Here is a 6,671-nt window from a genome sequence, read left to right as displayed (position 1 = left end):
TATGAAACGCCTATAGAATCCTACATGTCCTAGAAAGCTTCGGATAGCCTTAACAGAATTAGGCGGTGGCAATTTTGCAATCACCTCCACCTTCGCCGGATCTACTTCTATGCCTTGACATGATACTTTATGGCCTAGAACAATCGATTCATTAACCATAAACTGACATTTTTCCCAATTTAGAATCAAATTAGTATCTTCACATCTTTTAAGCACTAGTTCCAAATTATGCAAGCAACTATCAAATGTTTTTCCAAACACGGAAAAATCGTCCATGAAAACCTCCATGAAGTTTTCAATCATGTCATCAAAAATTGCCATCATGCACCTTTGAAAGGTAGCCGGGGCATTACATAATCCGAAAGGCATTCTACGATAGGCAAAAGTTCCATATGGGCATGTAAAAGTTGTTTTCTCTTGGTCGCTTGGAGCAACCGGGATTTGCATGTATCCGGAATAGCCATCTAAATTACACATATAAGCATGTCCCGACAATCTTTCAAGCATTTGATCGATGAAAGGTAAAGGAAAATGGTCTTTCCGAGTGGCATCATTCAATTTTCGGTAATCAATACACATGCGCCACCCGGTTACCTTTCTTACCGGAATTAGTTCATTTTTTTCATTAGCTTGAACAGTTATACCTCCCTTTTTAGGTACAACTTGTACCGGACTTACCCAACTACTATCCGAGATTGGATAGATGATACCTGCATCAAGGAGTTTTAGAATTTCAGTTTTCACCACTTCCTTCATGCTTGGTTTAGGCGTCTTTGAGGTTGGGCCGTCGGTTTAACTTGTTCTTCCATGAAAATTTTGTGTGTGCAAATAGAAGGACTTATTCCTTTGATGTCCGCCAATGTCCATCCGAAAGCTTTCTTGTGATCTTTGAGCACATTAATCAATTTTTCTTCCATTTCACCTGTCAAAGAAGAAGAAATTACAACAGGTAAGTTTGAGTTTTCACTTAAAAATGCATATTTCAAATGAGATGGTAAGGGTTTAAGGTCTAATTCGGGTGGCTCTTCCAATGATGATTTGGGCCTCGGTTTGTCCCCTCGAACGATTTTCTCATACTGGTCACAGATCCACATGCAATCCTCGGGGTCATAAGTCAAGTTGGAAATTTCTCGATCTATCACGACCTCCTCTTGATTTAACCCGAGACCATTTAACATTAATTTTTCCAATGGGTCTTCACACATGTCATTCTGAAAAACATCTTTAACAACTTCGTCTGTTATATCAAGAAAGTTACAATGGTCAATATTGTCGGAAGGATACTTTAAAGAATTGAAAACATTAAAAATCACTTCCTCATCTTGTAACCGGAGAATTAATTTCCCTTGTTGCACATCTATAAGTGTTCTCCCGGTTGCTAGAAAAGGACGACCCAAAATTATCGGGACTCGATCATCCTCCTCCATATCAAGAACAATAAAATCAGCCAGAAAGATGAATTTATCCACTTTAACCAACACATCTTCTACAAACCCTTTGGGGTATGCAAGAGAACGGTCGGCTAATTGTAAGGAAACCTTAGTGGGTTTCGGCTCTCCTAAACCCAATTTTCGAAAGATACTTAATGGCACGAGATTTATGCTTGCTCCAAGATCACATAGAGCTCTTTCGAAATACATACCACCGATAGTACACGGGATAGAGAAACTTCCCGGGTCCTTCAATTTGGGTGGTAATTTATTGAGTAGGATAGCCGAACATCCTTCTGTTAATTTCACTGTTTCATTATCCTCCTATTTTCTCTTTTTGGAAAGTATATCTTTTAAAAATTTAGCATACATGGGCATATTTTCCAAGGCTTCCGCAAACGGAATATTTATATGTAATTTCTTGAAAATGTCGAGAAATTTGGAGAATTGCTTTTCTTGTTTCTCCTTGTTCAACCTTTGGGGAAATGGAATTTTTGTTTTGTAAGGTTGAACAAGTGGATCCGCAAAAAGCTTAGGATGAGATGAAACTTGAGGTTGAGAAGTACTTACCTCATTCGTGGTATCTTTTACCTATTTGCTCGGAGCCGACTGTAACTCTTTGTTGTTTCTCAATGTGATGGCTTTCACATGCTCCCTTGGGTTTGTTTCCGTGTTGCTTGGAAGGGATCCCATAGGACGTTCGGATATGGCTTTTGCTAATTGGCTTATGCTCGTTTCAAGCCCTTTTGTAAACGTCTCTTGATTTCTCTTCCACTCCTCCATACCTGCAAGACGAGATTCCATTTTTGCAAGAATTGTTACAATAGCCGAAGCTTCATCACCAACATTTCTCTTTTCATTAGGATTAAATCCGGGCGGAGGTCTTTGCGGATTTTGCACATTTTGATTATTAGTCCATGAGAAATTAGGGTGATTTCTCCAACCATTATTGTATGTGTTGGAATAAGGATTGGATTGCTTAAAATTTCCCACAAAGTTTGCACTAGCGGTATCCCCAAGAAATGGGTTTGCCGCTTGACAATCCTCACTCTTATGTCCACTTAAACCACATAAATCACACAAATTATTTTGGTTCAAATTAGCCATTAATAGATCCAATTTTTTATTTAACTCATCAATGTCGGATCTTGATGACGAATCAACCAAATATGTTCCCGCTCTTGTTTCTAGGTTTTTCTCCGCTTGCCAATGAGAGCACCTTTCCGCCAATTCTTGGATTAAATCATAAGCCTCCGTTTGGGTCTTCTTAAGGATGTTTCCACCTGCGGCGGAATCAATTGTGGCACAGTTAGCGGAAGATAAACCATTATAGAAAATACTAACCTGTTGCCACTTCTCAAATCCATGATGTGGGCATTTCTTCAATAGTCGACGGAATCGCTCCCACGCATCATATAATGTCTCTTTCTCGGTTTGGCGAAAAGAACTTATCTCGTTTTTGTACATCGTCGTTTTAGATGGTGGGAAGTACTTAGCTAAGAATTTCTTAACTAACTCATCCCATGTCCCAATGGATCCGGCCTCGAGAGAATCCAACCAGTCAGCTGCATCATCCCTTAAAGAAAAAGAAAACAATTTTAGTTTAATAGCTTCTGGTGGTACCCCATTTTGCTTAAGCATAGAACAATGTTTAACAAATTTATTTAAATGGGAGTTTGGATCTTCTCTCGGATCTCCGCCAAATTGACCGGAGTTTTGTATAAGTTGGATCATTGCCGGCTTGATCTCGAAGTTGTTTGCTCCAATGGTAGGTTCCACGATACTTGAATTCATGTCCAAACGGTTTGGAGTGAGTAGATCCATGATGGAACGTTCCTCTTGCGCCATGTTTTCTCTTCGATTAGCCAAGTTCCTGTGGAAAGTACGCTCAATTTCAGGATCGGGTAATAATAAAGGCCAACTTAAACTTCTTGTGTTCATAAAACAACAAAAAAAGGAAAATAAAACGTCTAAATTAATAGAAGCTCGACTAGATTAATATTATAATTCTACTATCCCCGGCAACGGCGCCAAAAACTTGATGCGCGTTTTACGTATACGTGCATGTGAAGGCAAGTGTACCTTAGTCGTGTATCAAGCAATAAAGTGAAAGTAGAGTATCGTTCCCACGAGGATGGTGATTATAAGTACTAATCTCTTTGCTTACTATCTATTATTTAAACAACCGAAATGTAGAGTTTGTTGGACAACCAAGCTAAGACTTAAGCGAGAAATGAAATAAAAACTACACAAATTAAGTGAGAGATTACTTATAATAAAAAAAACTAAGGCTTCTAGCTTCACTTAACCTCTTTGCTAGGTAATAACACTTAACCCCTTTTAAGTTGTTTTATCCTTTTTAAGATGATGATTTTTCTTATTAACTAATAGTTCTCGAGATCGGTTCTAAACTCTCGACTAATTACTTTTCCTTGGTCCGACTCAAGTAATTAATCAAGAGAAGCATTAAGTTTTCTTAGTTCCAAACCTTCGATTTATTACTTTCCCTTGGTCCGGCTCAAGTAATAAATTAAAGATTTGTAATAAGATTCATGAAAAACCTTGGAAAACCAATAAGCCACACTAAATGGTCATTAGGTCCAACTTATGAATTTCGATTAATCAATTTAATCACGGTAAATATAAATGATTAATTATATCCAAGTAGAGAGTTGGCCCGTCTCCTACAAGCATTAAGAATCATAAGTTAGTTCTAAAAAAAGGATAAAGATAACTTAAATAGGTTAAACGTAATTACCACATAATTAAGATTAAGATCCACTTTTAGCCTTAGTTAAGAGGGGTTTAGCCCATCATTAGATTAAAACACACTTTAGAAAGATAGATAATAGAGTTCATATTAATAAAAGAGATCAAAGTTTAGAAGAAACCGTAATGACGATTACCGAACGAACTTCTTCGGTAACTTGAAACTTACTTTTATTAGATGAACTTTTGCACAAACAACACTCTAACAACAATAACAACAACACAAATAACTGATTCTTAAGGAGAAGAATCAACAAAATAACATTATAGAGGGAGGAATTATGCCTAAGCTTGGTGTGTCTTCAAATGGCACCCAATGCATCCTTTTATAGTAAAATGGCACACATAATTCCAAAGACCAAGTCATCCTTATGGCCTCCCACTCCTTATCATCTGAATTTAGCATTTAAGAGGGCATGGGGGAAGATTTTAATAATTTAGGAGTTGAGATGTGAAAGGAATCTTAGGCTTCAACATATTCATCAACTTTGGATAATTTTCTGGTCCTGATTCACTTCGAATTTGGAGATGATTATTATTAGACATTTGTTCATCTTTCTCTTAGCTTTCCAACGCATTTTGAATCGCCTCAATCCGAGTCCGTATGAGGGAGATAAGTTGAAAATACGAAAATGTGTCAAATCTGTCCTAGTGTGAACAATTGGACTTTATTTTACAGCCCCTATCTGAGACGAAGTGCACGCTGGGTGTCACTAAAACTCCTTTTTTCTGGTCCCTTTTACTCCCGAGTTGCCGCCTTAAGCCCCGACTTGGTTATTTGTGCCGAAAACCTTGCGAAAGTGCCTAAAAAACACACAAATTGGCTTAGATACATAAAATAAAGAAAATATACAAAAACCATTATTAAAATTTATTAAAATGGTACAAAATAACTAGTAATTAAATACTAAAAATGTTATAAATTACGACGATAACACCAAACTAAGGTAAAGTAGGTTAAAAAGGTTTAGAATAATAAAACTTAATGCTTCTATAGATTAATTAGTTGAGCCAGACCAAGGGAAAGTAGTTAATCAAGAGTTTAGAGCCAATCACGAGAATCTATTAGTTAATAAGAAAATCGCCATCTTAAAAAGGGTAAAACAAGTTAAAGGGGTTAAATGTTATTACCAAGCAAAGAGGCTAAGTGAAGCTAGAAGCCTTAGTTTCTTTCAATATAAGTAATCTCTGGCCAAATTTGTATAATTTTCATTTCATTTCTTGCTTAAGCCTTAGCTTGGTTGTCCAACAAACTCTACCCTTTGATTGTTTAAATAATAGATAGTAATCAAAGAGATTAATAATTATAATCACCATCCTCGTGGGAATGATACTCTACTTTCACTTTATTATTTGATACACGACTAAGGTACACTTGCCTTCACATGCACGTACACATAAGATGCGCGTCAAGTTTTTGGCGCTGTTGCCGGGGATGGTTGAGTTGTAATATTAATCTAGTCGAACTTCTATTAATTTAAACGTTTTTGTAAATATTTTGAATTTTTTCTTCACCATTTTTTTTCTTTAATGATTCTTTTGTAGGGAGATGGCGATGAATGATTTTTTATGGGGAATACATTCGTCGATAGAAAAAGTTTTCAGCTCTTTCTACTCAAATTGGGAGGACAAACCTGAAAATTCATGGTTCAAATATCAATATGACGGTCCAAATTCACCACAACATATCGGCAATGAAGAAAATACTATTGAGGAACTAATGATTGATTTTATTTCTTCAAAAAGAAAATTAACATGATAGTTCATATACTTTAATAAAAGATATTTGTATTGAACGTTGTCTACTAATTGATTTGACTGCAGATAAATCAATTGGAGAGTTTGATTCAAATGACCATATTGAAGTTTTTATCTTTTTTTTTAAAAAAAAATTGCGCACAATGCGCTTACAGAAAAATCCCCACCAGACCCGGATATGTAAGCTCTTAACCACTAGGCTAAGAGCTTCACCACTATTGAAGTATTTATCTTAGATGAGCCCATCATGATAATTTTCTCGATAATTCTTTGGAGCCAATATTAATGGAGAATAGTGATCGTCCAACCAAAAGAGAAGAGTTGAAAATTTTAAAATCTACGATAGAGGAGTTCGAGATAATCCTGACTCAAACATTTTATGTGTTATATGACTTGCCACGGGAGTCAAAAAGGGAGAAATCGAAACTCGTACATAATTTTTTTAAATTTATGTCGTGGATTTTATTAAGTTATCTCCAATCTGACAATCCAATGTGTATTTATAGGATTTTTATCAAAGCGTTTGGATTCCTCATACGACTTCATACGTTCACATAAAAAGGGAAGTATAACTCGAGATAAACGACTTTAAACTTAGCGCTTGTCGGGAGGCAACCCGATATTTCTAATTTTTTACTCCTTTCAATTTTTCTATTTTTATTTTTATATAAACACCAAAAATTAAATAAAAGAAATTAAATATCAAAATAACAA

The 6,671-nt window shown here is 36.0% G+C and overlaps 1 non-coding gene across 1 annotated transcript; it reads left to right on the top strand.

The window, feature by feature from the left end:
- Nucleotides 1-2,790: 2,790 nt before the first annotated feature.
- On the top strand, nucleotides 2,791-2,897 carry LOC136234473 (small nucleolar RNA R71). Its single transcript, XR_010691355.1, has one exon. It is a non-coding gene; the product is annotated as a small nucleolar RNA R71 (small nucleolar RNA).
- The last annotated feature ends 3,774 nt before the right edge of the window (nucleotides 2,898-6,671 follow it).

The sequence above is a fragment of the Euphorbia lathyris genome, chromosome 6, assembly GCF_963576675.1.
Source record: "Euphorbia lathyris chromosome 6, ddEupLath1.1, whole genome shotgun sequence".
Taxonomy (NCBI): domain Eukaryota; kingdom Viridiplantae; phylum Streptophyta; class Magnoliopsida; order Malpighiales; family Euphorbiaceae; genus Euphorbia; species Euphorbia lathyris.
This window is presented reverse-complemented; position numbering and strand designations above follow the sequence as displayed.